The sequence below is a fragment of the Acomys minous genome, assembly GCF_964271855.1.
Source record: "Acomys minous genome assembly, chromosome: 6".
NCBI classification, from domain to species: Eukaryota; Metazoa; Chordata; class Mammalia; order Rodentia; family Muridae; genus Acomys; species Acomys minous.
In genome coordinates this window covers 82,173,933-82,195,442 of record NC_140487.1, presented here as the reverse complement: position 1 = coordinate 82,195,442, position 21,510 = coordinate 82,173,933, and the positions used below count along the sequence as shown (strand labels likewise).

The 21,510-nt window shown below is 41.4% G+C and overlaps 1 long non-coding RNA gene across 1 annotated transcript in view; it reads left to right on the top strand.

Moving 5' to 3' along the window:
• The first annotated feature begins 443 nt into the window (after nt 1–443).
• LOC311600003 overlaps nt 444–21,510 on the top strand; it is a 63,619-nt gene continuing 42,552 nt past the window's right edge. Inside the window, exon 1 of the long non-coding RNA XR_014780111.1 lies at nt 444–936. This is a non-coding gene — a long non-coding RNA (uncharacterized lncRNA). The remainder of the gene's footprint in view (nt 937–21,510) is intronic.

Below are 21,510 nucleotides of genomic sequence, written 5' to 3'. Positions count from 1 at the left end.
ATATAATATATATATACACACATATATAGGTTATTTATACATATACACATGTACATATCCAGCATACATAAAACTGCAAATATATATGCATATATCATGTATATGCATTTTTCAGTTATACTTGCTATAATAATTTGTCCTGGTGTAAATATGTCTTTTCCCTACATCTTCAAGTCTTTCCTTTATGCTGATGTTTTTAAAGTCTGGTTTAATGACTCTTTCCTGCCCAAGTACATGATAGTGTCCTATATTCTAGATGCTAAACATGATCTTTCCTAAGCTTTGTCCTATTTGGGAAAGATTTATTTTTGATTAAAACATATTCTAATTATTCTTTGAGACTTGCCATCTGTGTTTAACGTGTGTTTTGATGAAATCCACCTGCAGCCCCTCTCCTCCAATTTGTCCCATATCCTCCCCTGAAACCGCATTTTCTTCTAACTTCATGCACGTCCTTTTTAAAATCATGAGTTCAGTTGGTGCTGCGAGTATGTGTTGTGGGAAGAAGACCATTTACTGTATCTTGGGACTCGCAGCTGCATCCGAGAAGAAAACTAACACTCCCATCATTGGCAGCTTCAGCCACTAACAGCTCCTCAGCTGGGGGTGGGGCTTGTGAGCTCCTCCCCATCCGTGTTGGAATTTTTACCACCTTGATCTAGTGTCAGTCTTGTGCGCAGCCGCAGGCACCGAGTTGATGTGTGCAACGGGACTCTCATGCTCCGAAAGCACTGTTTTTCATTAGTACTCAGCAAACTCTGGCTCTTAAAATCTTCCAGCTGCATCTTTCCCAAAGATCCCGAGCCTTGAAGGGAGGAGGTGTGACAGCGATGTCCGCAATCTCTCCACAATTTCCTATCCTCTGCAGTTTAGCCAGTTGTGAGGCTCTGTATTTAGCGCCATCTGCTGGCAGTGACTTTTTTATGTTCACAAAAGGTGAGAATTGTATTTCACTTTTCCCCAGGCACTTCGTGGTGTCCTTATACTTTCGCCATGTCTTCTGTCTGTCGCCTCTGAAGTCTACTGAAAACACAGGTACTGTCTCTATTCTTTCTACTTGATTCCACTGGTCTACATCTCTGCTATGGTTTGGAGAAAGATCTCAAAGGTCCTTGTGCTGACATCGTGGATCCCATATTTGCAGAGAGTGCAATCTTTAGGTGGGTCCCAACGGTCCTGATGTTGCTGGGTGTGGCAGCAAAGAGCATGCAACCCTGCTTTCTGGTAGTGATGTTGGCTATTTTTCTCTTTCACACACCCCCAGCAGAGACCCCCAAACCATCAGACTGGAGTCTCAAAAATTGTGAGAGTTAATTATTTCTTAATTATCTCTTGTAGGTTAATTATTTTGAGTATTTTAAGTAGAGTGATACAAAGCTAACTAATGCAATCTTCTCAAAAACTTCTCTTCTGTCCTCAGTATGACTTAAAATAATATATTAATACCCTTCCTAGAGTACTTTAAAAAAAAGTTGTCCGGTGTGTTCATGATCCCTCGCTCGACATGAAGTTGTAACAAGCACTATGTATTCAGTGGTGCAAGGAACAGAAATTTATGTTCACACAGCTCCAGAGACCCTAAGTCCAGGATGAAGGGCTTGCCAGGCTTGTCCTCAGGTTCATGAGGAAAATATCTGCTTCAGAGACTCTTGGCTTAAAAGTGACCGTCTTCTCCCCAGAGGAGAAGATAAGATGTTATCTTCTCTTTATCCTTGTCTGTTTTCGAGTTTTCCTTTCTTAGGAAGGCACTTCCGGCAGTAAAGTAGTGGCACAGAGAATGGGGCATCGCGATCACTGTGTGAAAGAGTTGAGTCGGCAGGAAGACTAGAGATCCTTCCCCCAGATACAGCAACCAGCAAGCACAGAAGAGAGCTCCTGGGCAAGGTGGTTCTAAGGAGGCGTAAGGATCAGAGCCCAGGCGGCCATAGCTCCCTGCTTAGTAGCTCAGGGCTACTCTTGAGAGTACAGTTTCCCTTCTGCGAGCCCCTGGGTCTGTCACCATCCATGTGTTTCCTGGTCCAACCCACTGTTCCAGGATACAGGGACCCGGAGATTTCTGCAGAGGCGCTTCAGACCCTCATCCGCACTTACTACAAATCGTAGTCGTGTTAGGCTACGGCCCGCACTGATGACCTCATTTCGGCTGCGTCGCCTCTCTGCTGATGATCTCCCTAAAAGCACTAGCATTCTGAAGTTAGAATTTCATGCAGAATCTTAAGAATACAATATACATATCACTGTCTGTGCTGGATAGTTTTATATCAGCTTTACACAAGCTCAAGTCGTCTGAGAGGAGGGAACTGCAAGTGAGAAAAATATCTCTATAACGTCAGGTTATAGGCATGCCTACAGGGCATTTTCTTAATTAGTGATTGGTGGGGGAGAGCCCAGCCCACTGTGGGCAGTACTATCTTTGGATTCACGGTCTTGGGTTCTATAAGAAAGCAGGCTAAGCAAGCCATAATGAAGGAGCCAGTTAGAGCATCCCTCCATATTGTCCGTGTCAGCTCCTACTTCCTGCCCTGTTTGAGTTCCTGTTCTGGCTTCCTTCAGTGATGACCAGTGGCATGGAACCATGAGGCAAACAAATCCTTCCCCCTCACAAGTTGCTTTGGTCATGATGTTTTATCGCTGTGATGATAACCCTAACTAGGACACATCCCATCAAGTTATACGGAAACCTTGGGTGAGACTTTACTACTCATCTTCCTTGAGTTGGGAGTTGAGTGAGATCTGTCATCCTGTCTTAATATCTGTGAGCATTTCCTTAGGTAGTTAAAGCCTTTCAATGAAAAGTCTGTATTTTTCCATAAAAATCTTGCATATATTTCCATATATTTATTTTAGGTGTTTTTTTTTTCCATTTTAAGTGCCTCTATACAAAGAATACTTTTAGGATGCACGCAAATAATATATATTTCCTGTTTATTCATGGTTGTTTGTGTGTGTGTGTGTGTGCCTGTGCACAAGTGCACACACATGGTTGCAGCACACTCTATGCCTGCAGCTATGTATTTCCCCCACTGCTTTGTAAGCACCTCCCCCTGTGGAGCTATAAAAGTCTCAGTGTAATTTTAGGTGTCTGAGATAACACCTCAGTTGCTTACCCCTCTCCTTCTGAAGCTTACATTTAAAATGCCTCTGTTCCCTTCTAAACCCAGTGCACACATTATTGGTTCAGTTTGTGGGGGTGGAATTTTCCATTCACATGCAATCATAAATACTGGAATAAACAATTTTCTCTAAAAAAAATTATCTCTGGCTACAATCTGTATCAGAGCAAGAGGCAGATGCTGACAGCCCAGGGAGCTCATGCAGCCTTTAGCTCTCTGAGTCAGGGTTGCAACATCCACAGCGAGGCTCCACAGTTCCTCACGTGAGACCTGGGAAGCTGCTCCCACCATGCTCCCACCAGGAGTCTGTGAGCGCTGAGGTGCTGATTTCACAGAAAATGCCGGTTTCAGTGAGCAGTGAGCATGCAGTGTATTCTAGGATTCCAGGCACTGTCTTAAGTCTTTCACACATTTGATCTTCTTTCAGTTCCCACCAGCAGTCCTACCAAAGAGCCACTACTATCTGCGTTTTGCATCTGGAGACATAAAGGTCCAGAAAGATGCATCTCCCAGGGAGTGAAGCTGCCTGTCTTTAGCATATGATGTCACTTCCTCTATGCATACTTAAGTGTCTTTTTATATCGGAAGGAAGTGGAATCCGGGGGAGACCGTGCTGATTTACCCACTGAACAGGTGTTCTTTAAACCATTGCGAAGATATTTTGAAACAAAGGTGGCTGCTGTATGGTATTTCTCGTCCCTTCCTGATTCTCTGGCCATCACCCAGGCTCATCTGCTTATTTGACGTTGAGCTCTTACCTCAAAAGGTCACGAGTCCTAAAGGAGAGGCCTGCCAATGCTGACAGGAATGACAGCTGATGGGAGAGCAGTGTCTGTCACTCTCTCCAGTTACTCTCCCAGAATACTGTCACACATCTGAATTTAGGATGCCTTTCCAGGCTGCATGCCCGCTCAGTTCCATATTTGCTCCTTCCTGGCAAGGGATGGCTTTTGTCCTCTCCCGCAGTCCCAGCACTATTAGAGATACCCTAATTATCTTTCACTTTTCCATGTCTCAGGCTCCAGGCAGTTGCCAGCTAGACTGAAAAAGGATCTTAGATATTAAGACAATGATGTTCTCCAAGCAGTTCTAAAGCCAACCACTCTGTTTCTTGCCACCAAATTGATGACAGTGACTTGCAGATAATCATTCTAAAAACAGGAAACTATTCTGCTGCACAGAATTTTATCTTGATAATTACTTTTGCGTACCACAACACAATCTTACTGCTGTACACACAGTAATGGATGTCCTTATGGCATTTTCATGCATGATCTATTTTTGTTGCTGCCCATTTTATCTAGTGTGATTCCCACCAGTCTCTTTTTCACTCACTCTTCACCCTCTGCCCTTCCCCTCAAGTATTTCTGGAAACTTAAATCTTTCCTTAATTGTATTCTTGATGGAGTTATGTTTATAGTTATTTTATTAGCAGCACAGAGTTATTTTTTAGTTCCTTATCCATATATCTAAAGTTCAATAATAAATGTGAAAACTTGAAATATGAAAACAGTTTTCTGAATTATTAATAAACATATGAAACAGTTTTCTGAATTATTAATAAACATAGTTGGCTAGTAAACCTTTCCAAGATTCATATAGAACACATCTAGTCTGAAAAATTCATAAATATGTCATACATTTTAATAAATATTAAATATAAAAACTAACATTTTATTGGCATCGAATCTCTTAAGATAATGGCTACATTCTTTCCAAAATTTAATATAAGTTGGGCATGGTGGCACACACCTTTAATCCCAGGACTCAGGGAGGCAGAGACAGGTGGATTGCTGTGAGTTCAAAGCCCGCCTGGTCTACAAGGTGAGTCTGGGACAGCAAAGGTTACACAGAGGAATCCTGTCTCAAAAAAAAAAAAACCCAACAAAAACAAAAACAAAAAAACAAAAAACAAAAAAGAGGTAATATAAAAATAAATAGATCAATATGAAATTCTATTGAAATGATTCAGGTATCTATATCAATTTTATTCCATTATATTTTAAAATTATATTTTATTTGGTGTGTATACGTGCTTTGTCAGTGCATCACATGAATTCAATGCTGAGGAAGGCCAGGAAAGGACATCAGCTCTTAGAACTGTAGTTATAGATGTGTGTGAATTTCCATATACATTCTAGGAATCAAACTCAGGTCCTTTGTAGGAGCTCCCAGTGCTCTTAACCACTGAGCCATCTCTGCAGCCCCCACCCTCTGTTTTTAAAATCTGTAAAGTTGTAAAGTTTGTCTTAGTTACTTTTCTACTGCTTTGACAAAACACTATGACCAAACCATTTAATTTGAGGCACATGGTTCCGGAGGGTTAGAATCCATGACCATCATGTCAGGGATGGTGACAGCAGGCTGGCAGGCATGGTGCTGAGCACTAGCCGAGAGCTTATATCACGAGACAGCAATCACTATGAGGCGAAGAGAGAGCTAACTGGGGAGAGCAAAGGCTTTTGAAGCCTCAAAGCCTGCTCCCGGTGACACTCCTCATTCAAGGCCACACCTCCTAATCCTTCCTAAACAGTTCCATGACTTGGGACCAAGCATTCAAACATATGAGTCTTTGGGGGTCATTCCCTTTCAAATAACCACAGGTTCTAAGAAGCCATTCATGTACATAACTAGATGGAAGTGGAAGGCATTGTGTTGTACCTGTAGCCAAATCTTCTTGAGTCTGTGAGGTGTATGCCTAGACAGAATATGCGTGGTCCATTATCAACTGTTTAGTGTTGTGACAGTGAATGTTGATTGCTAACGTAAAAAGAATCAGCCGGAGGAGCAGCCTCTGGGCAGCTCTATAAGACACTTTCTAGGTATGGTTGCTTGAGGTAGGAAGACTCAATGTAAATGTGGGTGATACTATTCACTGGCTGGGATCCCATACTCCATAGAAGGGGGAAAGTAAGCACCAACCTTCATCTTTGCTTCCTGACAAACATGGCATAGAGACTCCTTCCCACTTGTACCATGTACTTGTGGGAGGCAGTCCTTTCTCCATGCTTACTCTGATGCAGTGATTTTATGGCACCCCGTGGCCATGTACAGCATAGACAATCTCCCATGGCAATCTAGAATAAATGTGATGTTCACCTTTTTTTTTTAAATAGACAAAAGGCAATTACAGGAATTTCTTTGAGCACATGTGACCTCTCAGTACACTGACTTTAGGAATGAATGAGACCCTATAAGTAGGATATCTGGAACTTATTTTTCCCCATCAACATATTTTTATGATTTTGGGGGATTTTCACAGTATATACCCCTATCACATTTGCATCCCAATCCTTCCCTGTCCTCCCCCCATCCTTGTGATTTTACTCTCTAGCCAAAAAACAAAACAAAACAAAGCAAAACAAAACACCAAAAACCAAAAACCAAAAACAAACAAACAAACAAAAAACCAAACAACAACAACAAAAAACCCCAATAAACAACAGCAACAAAAAACCCCAAAAGCCAAAAAGTCTAATTTGTGTTCTCTATATACTCACTGGAATGTGGTCAAATTCTCAGTGCCCTGCCCTTTAAATAGAACTGTATACTTCTCCTTTTGCATCCCTCCTGGAAGCCATCTCTTGTGGAGAGCCACTCTTCAGCATCCTATCACAGTTTTTTTAAAAAAACTTCTTTCATGGTTTCCTACTTATGCTGTTTCTATGGGGGTACTGCTGGGGTGGATGTAGGGGTTGTCACAGAAGCCTCCCATTTTCATCTTCTCAACTGTGAGTCTGCAGCCTTCGATATCACTGCTTATCATGGATCGTGGGCTTTCCCAGGGTTTCTAGCATCATCGCAGACCGTGAGCAGGGCTCCCCAAGTTGCAGTAAGGCCATCAACTCAAACAAGATTCTCTAATGCAGTAGGGATCATGAACATTAACACAGATTCAGGCCACAACACAGACCAGAGACCGATCGGCCTGGTCTTTGGTGACAACACAGGTCTCAGACATGAACACAGTCCTGGCCCCAGTAAGACCACAGACCCAGATGCTGTCAGAGGCATCATGGGTCCAGGCCATCACGGCCCCAGGTGGCAGTACAGGCCACATATCAACGTGGCCTGGAAGCATTGCCTGCAAACATTAACATGGTTTCAGGCTAAAGCACAGACCATGGACATCCACATGGCCTTTGGTGATAGCACGGGCCACAGACATCAACAAAAACTGAGACGCAGTAAGACCACAGACTTAGACATGGCCCTCAGCAGCAGCCTGGACCCAGACATCACTATGGTCTCAGGTGTCAGAGCAAGCCACTCACGTCAGTTTGGTCCCTGTGGGCAGTACAGCCCATGGACATCAACATAGATTCAGGCCACAACATAAGCCGTGAACATCCTCATGTCATTCATTAGGTGATAACATGGTCCTCAGATATTAACCCAGACCCCTGCTATTATTAGGACCAATGGCTCACACATAGCCTTCAGAGGCATCATGGACACGGTGGTCCTTCTAAGAGGTTCAATCTAGAAAGCAGACTATTTTTCATCTCATGCCTCGGTCGTTACCCAGAGCTAGGGTTATCCCATGGCCAGGCAGCTTGTTCTGGAGCTGAGTCTGCATCTGCTTAAGCTCCCAGCTGCTGCTCAGCGTCCCATCAACCCACTGGACAATGGCATAGACATGAGCTACTGTTGACCTCAGCCCTCATGCCCATCATCACTGCTGTGTCACCAGTTCATTCTCTCTCCACAGTGCACGCACTCTTCTGCTCCTCCATCACTCTCATCTCTCCGGCACCTGTTCCCTCCTTGCATTGGCACCTGAGCCCAGGAAAGCACGGGTGGAGGGGTAGGGTGGGACGTTTCCGCCCAGCTTGCTTCTGCTGCAAGCATGGCCTGGAGATATTTCTGCCCCACCAACATCTGTGAGGGGAGCACTATGGTCTGGGGTGAGAGAGGGCTGGGTAAAGGGAGGGTGACATTTCTCAGAAATAAATTCTTTTTAAAGTTGTCCTTGCTCGAGTTCTCCTTAGAATACTTTTGTTATGTATACACTGGGATGCACATGCTCTCAAGACTGTTGCTACATGCAATGAGGAATCACTGAAAACATTAATAAAGGCAGTGGTTTGTTCACATAAGAATTTGGGGAAGATATTTAGCTAAAGAAGAGAAAACTCTATAGAGGACATAAAGAGGAGGAATTGGCACCAGAGGCTGAAGAAATACATCAGAATCTGTATAAAGCACAGAAGGAGGGGAAGCACAAAAGCACAAAAGAGGTGGGGAAGAGCTTCTGAAGTGTTGTGGCGACTCTGAGCCACGGATTACCACTGAGTTCTTACGACCTCATCGGCCTCATTCATTCAGATACTGGGCCCTGTATGAAAAGAACCACAGGGAATGATGGATGAAAGATACCGTCATCATTGCTTAGTAACGGAGAACACATTCTGAGAATCGTGTCCTTAAGTGACTTCGTCATGACAACATCATAGCATTTGCTTACATGAACTAAGATGGCCAGGTGATTAAAATATCTTCGAGTCACTGGCACTGACCTCAATGTGGTAGACAGTGTAAAACTACATATGCTGTGTGTGAGAGTTTTGGGGGGAATTTTGTTCATTTGTTTGTTTTGTTGTAGATCTATAGTAATCTCCACTGAAAAGAAAACTCAAGAAATGATGAATCATTTGTTAATGTTGTGTACGCTGTGCAAAGAGGCAAAATAAATAAGCATCTCCTATAAACAAATTATTTTGGTAAACTGGGTTGTGTCAAATATTGAGAATGCACTCTATGTAAACAGCATATCCTTTCAGAGTTATGTCTGTCTGATTTCTGGACCCTCAAATGAAAGCAACCTCTGGCCATCCCCCATTGTACTAACTTGTTTACAGTTGCTTTCTTCTGCTCTATGCCTGGGCGTTGATGTCAGCTTCTCTTTTGAAGTTGTCAGTTGGTCTTCATTACGGACATTGGGTCCTTAGCTCCACCACTGTTTACTGCTAGTAGCTCTTATGGATTTTAAGTTAGGGTTTTTTGAAGATGGAATTCAAGTCTCTGAGTGTGCAATACAGGACTTCTCAGAGCGTGTCAGTCAACATTTCCTTGTAGATTCTATTATCTCTTGGTTTCTTCCCAGTCTTTAAGACCAGCTAGATAAGATATCCTTTTTCTCCAAGTTCTTTATTCAATAATATTTTCCTCATTTCAACAAACATGGAATTATCTGGTGAACATGAGGAAAATGCAGGGAGGTAGTACAGCCTTTTGTATTATTTTAAGGTCTTTTTTTTTTTCTTTTTTTTTTAGTACCATTGAAAATAGGGTGTCTGCATTATTACTTTCCACATAAACTTTACCCTGGGGCTACAAAATGAACATAGCTTTATAAGCTCAAAGATGAAGAGAAAGTCAGAGAGAAAAGCCCTCTCTAAGTGATGCTATGCAAAGTACAGTTTATATGTTACCCAACCCTATCACACCAGCAGTCACATGCAAGGCTGAGAAGACAAAACACACAAGCACAAAGTCTTTGCCCCTAACAATCCTGCTTTGGTGCTTTTCTTGATCCTCAGTAATATGCAAATCCCTGGTATTTTTAGGTAAAGGGGCCATGGAGACTCACTTAAACATTTCCCCGCCCCTGGGGAGCTATATGGGTGCCATCAAAATCAGATTGAGGGAAGGAATGACTTGTCTCCTTTCTCAGTAAGTGACTTAAGCTATGCAATTATTTTCAGTAGCAGAAAAAATGCTTGTCAGGAAGAGTAACTCCCAAAGCCTCTGGCTACAGTTGGGTGAAACTGAGGCCTCTTTCTGCCCTGTGTAGTGATCTTCTTACTCAGGAGAAACATTACTTGTATAGATACAGAATCTAATAATGGCCTGCAGCAGGGTCTGGCCCTGTGCCTAGAGGAAGGTTACAAAAGGTGCTAGCCACTTGGCCTTGGGAACTCCTGCTCTAGGTGTGGTCAGCCAGATGCTCAGCTGAAAGAGATGTGAGCATGGCTGGCCAGCCTCCTGGGCTGTGAGGCAGAAGTCGTCATCATCTTCCACATGTTGACTCAGTGGAGGCTTTGATTGGCACATTTGTTTCTCTTTTTCTGTCTTGGGTACATCACAGGCCTGTAAATCTGGTGAAGCCACATGGCTAGGTTTGTTGAGTGGTTGGGAAACAGAATACTGGATGTTTCTGCACAGCAGCATTTAGGGTAGGTGTGGCTTCTACAGGCTCCATCCCATCTGTTTGGAACACAGCCTTCTAGGGGAAGGAGCCTGGACCCCCACTTGGGATATATCTTAGTCCATTAAGGCTACTATCATAAACTAATTACTAGGTGGCTCATGGTAGACAGACATTTGCGTTTCATAGTTCTGGGGCTTAAAGTTCAAGATTAAAGCAACATCAGAGGCAGGTGCTGGGGAAGACTGTCTTTGGCTACCAACTTTCAACTCCATGTGTTTTCAGGTCTTATTGTAATATCACTCATGAGGGCCTTGCCTTCATCACCTGATTACCTGACAATCCTACTTCTTACTACCTACATTGGAGGGTAGGTTCTCAATGTAGAAATTCAGGGTAAACATTCAGTCCATAGTAGAAAGGGGACAGCCTTGGATAGCTATCTTACCCAAAGGAGATTCAATGAATGAAAAAAAAAACACAAACTTTTATTTTTAAGACCACTAAGATTTTAGGGAAAATTAATTGCCAAAATATGACAATTCCCATCCTAATACTGGTTGCTTCTATTTGTCTATTTCATTTTGTACATAGCCTGTGGCCACACTAAGTCCCTTTTCTGTGGAATCATCTGGGAAGGAGGAGTCACACGCTGGTGGAATTTCAATTTCCCTACTGAACAAACACCGATGTAGTCACCTCTCTCTGGTAATCTGATGGCACTTGGGAAGGCCCTGTGGAATTTTGCTCAGTCTTGGAAATGCATAATATTGTGATTAATTTGAAAGGAGAGTCTCCATTCAGCTTTTGGGTTACCTGCTCTAAGATTTTAATAAAAAACTTGGTCTCATATTTCGTTTCAGCGTCTAGTTTCTTATGCTTCACGCTGAGGGTAGCATAGGGAAGGAGGTGTGGATCCTGCTTTGCTATGGTTCACTCATCATGCTTATTCAGTCTATCCTCTCTACCCCTGGTTTGCCTGAAGGCATACATAGGGCTGAAATAAAGGGTACAACAGTGCTTATTTGTCTGTGTAGCTATATGTCTCTTAGGCCTAGCCAGTGATGAAACTGGCATAATGATTGGCTGTGGGTCTCTGCATCTGTTTCCATCAGCTGCTGGGTGAAACCTCTCACAATACATTTATGCTAGGTTACTATCTAAAATCATAGCAGAGTTTCATTAATAGTGTCAGTGGTTATCTCTCCATGGAATAGGTCTCAAGTTGGGCTAGTCATTGGTTGGCCATTCCCTCAATCTCTGCTCCATCTTTATCCATGCACATCTTGTAGGCAGGACAAATTTTGGGTTGAAGGTTTTATGGGTGGGTTGGTGTCCCCCTCACTCCACTGGAAGTCTCATCCAACTACAGAAGATGGACACTTTAGGCTCCATATCCCCAGATGTTAGGAGTCTCAGCTCGGATCACCCCCATAGACTCTGAGAGTCTCTGGGTCATCACAGATATGCCCTCCATCAATTTCTGTTCTTACTCCCAGGCCTTTGCCCCTCCCCACAACTGATCCCCCCCATCCCGTTTCCCTCCCCACCCCCTTTCTCCATCCAGTTCCCTCCATCCTTCTACCTTCTATGCCTATTTTATTTCTCCTTCTGAATCAGATTCAAATGCCCTACTTTGGGCTCTCTTTGTTACTTAGCTTCTTTGGGTCTGTGGGTTGTAGCATGGGTATCCAGTACTTTAGGGCTAATATTTCTTTCTATGTCTTGGTTACCTCACTCAGGATGGCATTTTCTACTTCTTTTCATTTGTCTGCAAGTTTCATGATGTTCTTGTTTTTAATAGTTGAGTGGTATTCTATTGTGTAAATATACCACATTTTCTTTATCCATTCTTCAGTTGAGGGACATCTAGATTGTTTCCAGTTTCTGGCTATTTATTACAAATAAAGCTACTATGAGCATAGTTGAACAAGTGTCCTTGTGGTATACTGGAGAATATTTTGGGTATATGACCAAGAGTGGTATAGTTAGATCTTGAGATAGCACTATTCCCAAGTTTCTGAGAAATGCCAAATTGATTTCCAAAGTGGTTGTACAAGTTTGCACTCCCATCAGCAATGGAGGAATGTTCTTGTTCCACATCCTCACCAGCATGTGCTATCACTTAGTATTTTAAAAAGAAATTAAATTGCTGTAGCAGGAGCCCCTGAAGAGGGCCATTTGTCTCAGGTTCATTTTGGCATCCTGGTATATGTAATATGGGTATTTTAGTTGATAGAAGATAAGGCACCAATTCCCATTCTTATATCCCATGTATGGCATGCATTTTAAATATCTACTAAATTCTTTGCTTGTGAGTTTAAATAATTAAATATTTATCCAGGCCTGGGACACAAGCATCTTGGTTATAGTCTTTTGCTTTCCTTTTCCACTTACTGGACTGATGATGATGGTACCCTTGGAAGCTACCTGCAGAGCATGGAAAGACTTTACATCCTGATTCAGTACTGAGCAGACACCTTTTACCTGACTAGCTTTATTTGGTTAGCATACTAGTTTTTCTCACTGCTCTGACAGAATATCCAACAATAAGTAATGTAAGGAAGGAGGAGTTTATTCTACTTTACGCAAGTGGATAGATTCCATCATGTCAGACAAGGCATGGGAGCAGAAGGGGCATGGCTGGCCATATTGCATCCATAGTCAGGAGGCAAAGTGAACAGGAAGAGGAGCTGAGCTACAGGCCCTGAGTGCCCTACCTGATCCATCCTGAGGCCTCTGGAGCAGGTTTGTGAGAGGAACGTGAGGTAGCTTGAAGCTGAGAGCTAAAGAAACCCTACGATACCAGTGTTTCCACATTGCTCCCACAAACCAGGTCCACAGGAAAGAAGAGTTTTTCTCTGTGTTAGAGCCTGATCCATTCCATCCTGAAGTAGAGGCCATAGCACCAGGATCAGGAGCTGGTCACGGGTTGCATTTGCAATGGGAAGTAGAAAATGAACAGAAAATGAAGGCAAGGCATCACACCCCCTACTCCCATGACCCATTTTTTCCAGTGAAGTTTTGCTTCTTGACACTTCTAAATCTTCCTCAAGCACTGAGCTGCGGGCCAGCTTGAACACCTGAGCCCATGGGGGATGTTTTATATTCATACCACAGCTGGTTTGTCTGTTGCAGACACTGGTTGTCCTAGCAAATATAAACATTTCTGAAAATAGAAAGGGCTCCCCTGGGAGACGCCATGAGGGGATACTTTTAATAGAAATGCCTTAGGAATGATCAAATACCTACACAGGGGCTGACTTGTACATATTTTTTTTTTTAGTTTTTCTCTACTTTCCTCTAAGAGTAGCAAAATTACAGTTATGAAGTAACAACAAAAATAATTTTGTGGTTGGGGGAGTCACCACAATATGAAGAACTGCGTTAAAGGGTCACAGTGTTAGGAACATTGAGAACCATTGGTCTACTGAGGATTTTTTAAATTTCACTTTCCCAACTATGTTTTCTAATTGACTATACTCAGATATTCATCTTACAGCTGAGAGCTGGTTTTCCTTTAACAGACTTCAAATCTCTCTTCCAATTTTTCTTTTTGGAAAATGCCATGAGTATTTTGGATAACCAGATTTGTTAGCTCGTGTTTAAAATTACAGCAAAGGCTGCATGATTCGTTTCACAGTAGATCCCATAGCTGTACATTCGGAGAACAAAACCCTTAGAACTGAATGCCCCCGACAAGTCCCTGGTAGTTCACACTGCTCTGGAAGTGCGGCTGCAGTTCAGTGGATGTCTCGTCACAGTTTCTGAGTTCTATCCAAGCAGAAAATAAAACAAACCCTTAGTAGTGTTTGGAAAACCATCAAATAACTATTAAATAGTCTAAAAGTTGAGACACACACACACACAGACACACACACCTTTATCTAAGATCCTTGGTGCTCGTACATGAAATAAGGAAGTGGGCTTCACACGGTGGGTCTTGTCATCTCCGTGTAGTGTGTCCTCATACTCTGTGGCTGCCTTTCCGTGGCCTCCAATTAAGTGATGTACTTACATTCCTATTTTATTTATATTCATCCCATGCCTTCCTTTTCTCATTGCCCCATAAAAAAGAAAAACAAAGAAGCAGCTGCTCTTAGAGGAGATTTTAGAGCCATTTATCTAGTTTCTATGGCTCATTTCATTAACTGGCTGTTTACATACCACCTAGTGTGGCCCCACTTGAATCCTTGATTAGAGCAATTATTTACAATTGCAAGTCTTAAATTAATGTTTCTGTAATCAACAATTTGATGGGGTGAGGTATTGATTTTTATTCTCCACAGAATTAGAATTGAGTCACTAGCTTTATAATTCTCCTTTGTTATATTAGTCCCTGGCTCCCAATATACCTTTAAATCACCATCCTGCTTATTTGTTTTTTTCCTTAAAATATTCTGTTACCAATCTATATAGTTGTCAGAGGACATTTCTCTGTTCTATTTTATTTCCTTAATATAAGAGTTCAGAAATCTACTCATGAGAAGAGAGAAAATTCCTCTAGTATAATTAGATGCCTGGAGTGTTAGGTCAGTGGGCTGAAAGGTTGAGTATTAACATGCCTAATTTGGACATCCCAGTACTCTTACCAAGATTGCTACTTGGTCCCTGCCTAAACTGAGCCCAGACCACGTCATATAAGGCATTAGTGAGGGAACACTGTCATCCCCTGTTGGAGGTTGGTCTGATGTATTTTGATGCTAATTACTGTTTGCTGTCTCTGGGATCCACCTGTACTTTGCCTAAGAGCCTAGCCTGTTTGACCAATAAAAGGCCATCACACCTGGGCAGGGCAAGGGAGAGGCGTGGCTAAGGTTCCAGGGCTTGGGGAGACAGAGAGAATCCTGGAAGGAAAGAGACCCAAGGAGAGGAGAACAAGAAGGAGACTGTGCCACAGGTGATGTGGAAGAGAAGCACATGGCTGGCATGGATGGAGAATTTGGCCCAGATGAAGAACATTAGCAAGTGTTTGGGATTGTGGATGGGAGGTAGCTTGATAGAAATTATTAGAAGCAGATGGCATGGGATTGGGACAGATATCCCATACCTGCCCTGACTATGGGAAGTAGTTTAAAGGATTAATATCTACCCTGCTCCAGGTTAACTAAGGATATTTAAAAATATAACAGATGCTGTGTCTTGATTGATTGCTAGTGGGTTAGAAAATAATAATGAGTATAGACTTGATAATAAACATTATTAGGCCATACTGGTAAATTAACTGCCACAATTCCCACATTCCCACATTTGCATAGATGGAGTTTAATGGTTTGGGCCATAAGTGTTCAGAGGCTTCATCAATGAAATGATTTGTGCAATAATGAGAGAATCCCAGACCCAGAGAAAGATGCCGTAGAGGCTCTGGATCCAGATGAGTCCATAATGTTCTCATAAATGATTGACAGGACCTGCAGGGAGCTCGAGGGGGCTTTCCTTGGTGATGTGAGCCCAGAAGGAAGTGCTAAATGACAGCCACACTTATCAACATCATTTTCCCAATGTCTAATCAGGAAGTAGACTTGAAAGCATGCAAAGGGTAAAGTGCTTAATGTATATGATGAAAGTAGTGACAAAATTTCTTCTCTTCAGAGAAAATTGAATACAAGTAAGAAATAACATTTTTCCTACAGATAAGAAAACTAAAGTACAAGAGGCTTACGTCACTTGTCCAATGTTAATTATTCACTTCAATATTTGATATTAGAGTTTAAGATGGGGCATGTTTGTTATGGAGTCATGAATGATTTCCATAATATCTTTAATTCCCACAATAATGTCACAAGGCAGTCATATCTACTGTATAGTTAGGAAAGGCAGCTCAGTTTTAGTGATGCACCCATGGTCACTCAGTATGATGCTTGGCTGGTCATGGTGTCAACTTGACTGGACTAACAGATGCCTGGGACTCGCTAAAAACCCTCTGGTGTGTCTGTGCAGGAGGTCCCAGAGAAGATCGGCATATGGAGCGTCTGACATAGGTATGGCTGTTATCATCCAACAGGCTGGAAGCCTGGAGAGAAGGAAGTTGAAGGAGGTGGAAGGCCATACAAAGAAGGAAGACCCTTGTCTGTCCTCTGATTTATGTCGGTATTTGATTTGTACTGAACAAATGCCTAATGTCCACCACAACTATTCTCACTTGTTCATATACTAAGGGCCTTTGCTAGCCACCCTTAGCTTTGCAATCTTATGCTCTGGTAGGATTTCTCACCCTCCTGATACTTTCAAGATTGAGGCCGTGGTGTGGCTAATGCTGTAGCTGGGGATCTCTCAAGCGTGTTGGGAAGGGATGGGGAACACCCACAGCAGTGAGCTCTATAGAGGTGGATGGCTTGTCTTTGTACTTTCCGCATCTATGTGTTAATCAGCTGTGGTCAGTTATTGCCTGTCTCAGCACTTTCCAAGCCTTCTGTCACTTCCCTCATGGGTCTCTAAAGCTCTTCTTCCTTTTCTGTTTGAAAGATTCTAACCTTTTCTATACTACATTTTTCTTAACCCAAGAACCAAAGATGGAGTTTCTAGTCTTCCGTAGTACTTTGAAAACCAACCTTCTTTTATATTAGCAGTATTTTGCACTAACAAGTTAACTTTTTCCTACTGATCATGGGTATAATGTGTGCAACAACTGATTCTAACTCAGGAAATTTTCAGTTCTATTTGTGATTCAGCCTTTTAAATGATAGAGATGAAAATCATTAGGAAAAAAATCTTGGTTACATTAAAAAAATCTCTATAAAGCTTTGACTGGCCTTGAACCAGGCTGGCTATGAACCCATGGAGATCGCACCAGCCTGTGCTGGGACCTAAAGGTATGTGTGTTACCACATGAAGCATTTGGTTACTTTAAAAACATTTTCATAATTATTGTAGATTTTTTTAAATAAATAAGATGTACAAGAAGAAAGAAGTAAAATTATACAACCTATTCAAACTAAATAATGATAAAATAAGAATGTCTATATATATTTATTTAACAAGTAAAAGAAATTCTATTAGAATTAGGTTTAGTAGCTATGTCCATAACTTCTACTCTGGCGTCCAAGGGAGGAGAAGGCTGAAGGCAGCTGAGGATATTTAGCCGGATCCTGTCTCAAACAGAGCCCAAAACAAACAAAGAAACAGAGTGAGATAATACCCTTGCCCAGCCTACATCTGACAAAAAATTAACATATAGAACATACAAAGAATTAAAACAAAACAAAACAAGCAACAACAATAAAATTAAGCAACAAGACAACAAACAAGTCGGTGGGCTAGACTTGTGTAAGTGAGGTAGGTGACCTCTGCTCTAAGGGAATTGGTGTCCCAGCACATGCCCTAGGCCAGTCTCTCTCAAGTTTCTTTCATTGCATTGCTTTTCCACTGTGATTAGATCATTAGGCTATTCATGAGACTGGCTGAACAATGTTTTTAAAATATGATTTTATAGTTATTATTCTATCACAATGAATATCATTCCCTTTTAGGCTCCGAATGAATTAAAAATAAAATTGTGATTACGGCTTACTTTTTCTCTTCAAGAGTCATTTAAAAATGTTTTTTAATGTTTACAGTAACATTGAGTTACTGAGGATCAATGTCTATTGACATGTAAATATCTATAAAGAATTCACTGTGTTTTGAATGTTTACGAACTTGTTTTGCTTCTTTGGTGATTAAATTTCTTTTATTAAATCTTATACTTAAAGCTGGGCTAGAGAATTGAGTAGAGCTCTTAAAATAAAAAAGAAGTAGATAATAAATATTTTAAAAACTGTTCAAAATCCTTAGTCATCAGGGAGATACAATTAAAATGACCCTGGGACTCTACTTCACCCCAGTGAGAATGACTATGGTAAAGAAAGCTCATGACAACTCATGTTGGTGAAGATGTGGGGGAAATGGACGCTCAAGGGGTGTAAACTGGTGCAGCTACTATTGGCATTGGTATGGGAGTTTATCAAAGCTAAGAACCAAATTACCACAAGATTAAACAATACCACACTCCAGAGGCTCCCTATCCTAGTAGAGGTACACTTTCACATTGGTGTTCAATGCTGCTCTACTCCTAAGATCCAGGAAGTGAAACCAACCTAGATGTCCAATAGCTGATGAGCTGATAATGGAGATATGGTACCTAGAGACAATAAACTTTTACTCAGTTAAAAAAAAAAAAAAAGGACAGAAAAGGAAATGAACGGACTTGGAAAGAATGATACTGAGGTAACCCAGACCCAGAAAGACAAACACAAAGACAAACACTGCATGGTCTCCTCACATGGGAGTACTATCTTTGAATTATTGTCGTAGTATGTTTAGCTTTAGTACCTATAATGACCAGGAAAATAGAAAAGGATAATTAAAAAAGGATAGGGAGAAAAGGCCATCTAAGAGAAGGAGAATGGAAGCACACATGCGGTATCAAAGTGAGGGGAAGCACTGGGGGTGGATGGATTTAAATGGAATTAGGAGTGAAAGGAGGTGGGAAGGAGTGGGAAGAGGTAAACAAATAAAGGATGTATAAAGAAACCTTATGGGAATCTTCTTGCAAGCTTATAAAGGCATACAAATAATAATAATAATAATAATAATAATAATAATAATAATAATAATAATAATAATAATAATTTGACCAGAAGTATCATATATGGGTGGCTAGTAGTCCTCCCAAAAGCCATAGGCTACCAAATAAAAGTTCCAGTGCCAGATGAAAATACCTTTTATAGTTAAGAGAGACCCAGAGGACCCCAAATAATACACAAGTAAATGATTAGACCCTATTTCTAAAAACGATTCACTTGGATTGCTAGAGACAGAAAAATCAACTAGAAATGATCTGGGAAATTCCTCCCTGCGACATAGCTTTTATGAGTCTCAGATGCCACGCGGGCTGCCGGGGAAATTGAGGTATCATGGTCTTACCCAGTTGTGAACCACATAAGCTACATTTTGAACCTGCCAGGCATTATGTGTCCACTGTTACACAAGTGCCACCACTGATATGAGGGTAATCAATCTCTTTGTTACTGGATTTGAATCCTTTTCTATAGGATTCTACTCGCTTTGGGGACTGTAAATATGATCAAGAGCCATGGGCTCTAGGGAGGAACGTACTGTTGTCTTGGTAAATGGACATGTTGTCAAATTGCCTTTCAAATGCTGATGGCTAGTCCCACATGCACATTTATATATAGATGCATTCTGCTAGGTTCTGCATAAAGGGAGAGTGCTGGATTTTTTGTTCTGATGTTGTGTGGGTCCCCTTACATTCTAAGTCCATCATTTCCCTGTAAATTTTTATTGCAATTTTCTTCAGAGTGGAATAGTATTTTGTGTGTGTATGTGGGTGTGCACTCATGCCAAACTTTCATTTTAGATAAACATGTGGGTACAATATAACATGAAGAAAAGAGAGTAAGAAAGGGTAAATGTTAGAGGTTGAGGAAAGGGTGAATGCAGGTAACGGATATGAGTTATGACACAGGACATAAAGCTAATTGTTTTCCTAGTTCTGTTTCTGTCATGGACTTTTTATTTCTTGGTGGTAATTAAGTGCATAAAATCGATTTTTTTAGTGAAAATATTCATACATACTGAAAATATATAAAAATACTGATAGTGGAAGAATAAAACTCTACAGCATCAAAATGACTATTCGGGGAGTGTAGAAGCTCTCTGCGATATACGGACTTCTAGTCTGGTAAATTTTGTGGTGGTTTTAATAAGAATGGCCCCCATAGATTCATATTTGAATGCTTATAGAGCAGTAGTAGGAGGCGTGGCCTTGTTGGAGGAAGTGTGTTACTGGGGTGGTTTTTCAGGTTTCGGGTGCTCAGGCCACGCCCAGCTCTCTTTTTTCCTGCTGCCTGCCCTTTCCAATGTAGAATTCGCAATATTTTCATTAATAAGAGGTGCTGTGGTCATGGTGTCCCTTCACACCAATAAAACTCTAACTAAGACAATTTTGGTATGTGTATTTTTTGCAAGTTTTTTTGAATAATACGTTTTATAAACATTCAAAACACACTTATTGTTACTCCTACTTATTAGTGTCATTCAGGGATTTCATCAGAGAAGGTTCTTCATGTAGTAGACAGCAGTTAGCCCAGAGATTCATAATTGAACAGAGTGCCAAAAATAAATGGTTGGTAAGTGCTCGGCTCCATACAGCCACTTCTGGTGGTCAGGGCATGTCAAGGAGGAAGAGGTGGAAAGGATGTAAGAGCATGGCCGGACATTGCATGGCAACCACAGTGATGGACTCCCTATGCCAGGGGGCGCCTACATAAAACCTACACAAAGGGGGCTTGTCAACATTTCATCACAGAGGAGAGAGAGGCTCGCGGGGCCCTTCTCACTTCTAAGGGACTGTAAGCAGTTAATGGTTCCTGAAGGAGGCACTCCATTTTCTTCAGTGACGTAGCCACTGGTAAGTCGCCCTTAACTCTAGTGAATAAACCTTCACTCGCGCTCATGCAAATGACCTTAATTAAAGTCAGTGGGTCACGTGCCCAAAGGAAAAAGATATGAAATTAGGAGGACTTAGTGGGAAGAATGGTTTAGTGAGAAAGAGCAGAGGATAATGGAGGATGCAAATGACAGGACCTCATTATATGCATGAATAAAACCATCATCAAATAAAGAACATATAAAAATTCTTTCACGAAAGAGTTTCAACATAGGTGTAAACTTCCTGGTTTATTTGCAAGGAAGAAGACCACACTTAATGGGTATTTTTTGAAAGCAACAGCTTATGCTGTCACCAAAATAAAACGAGCACACATATCAGACAAAGAGGAGCTGTATTTTCTTGCAGAAAAGTAACAGGACAGGCAGCGTCATAATGAAGGTCTGTGCTGTGGAGGAATCTGGCCAATGAGAGACTGCAGAGAGACCAAATCTTGGTAGCTTCTAGATCTCTGCGTGACATTAATGGGCAGTGTGGTAGAAGTTACTTTTCATCCTCTTTCTAACTAGTTTTCATAAACCCAATCTTCCACCACCATTTCTGTGAATCTCTTCTATAGATAGGAGGACTTTTTGCAATGGCTTGGGTAAAAGGTGTGTTAAGTGCATTTGAAAGTTGAGATCATACTAGACGTATAGAATATGGAAACAAGCCTTAAAGGATCTTTTCGGCTCACAAGATTTTCCATATCATTTATAGAAAATTTTAAATTGCTGTGGAGAAGGTTTCCCTGTAGAAGGAGTACTCATTTTTAAAAATAATCTCTTAGTTTGTGAATATACACACCAATGTACACA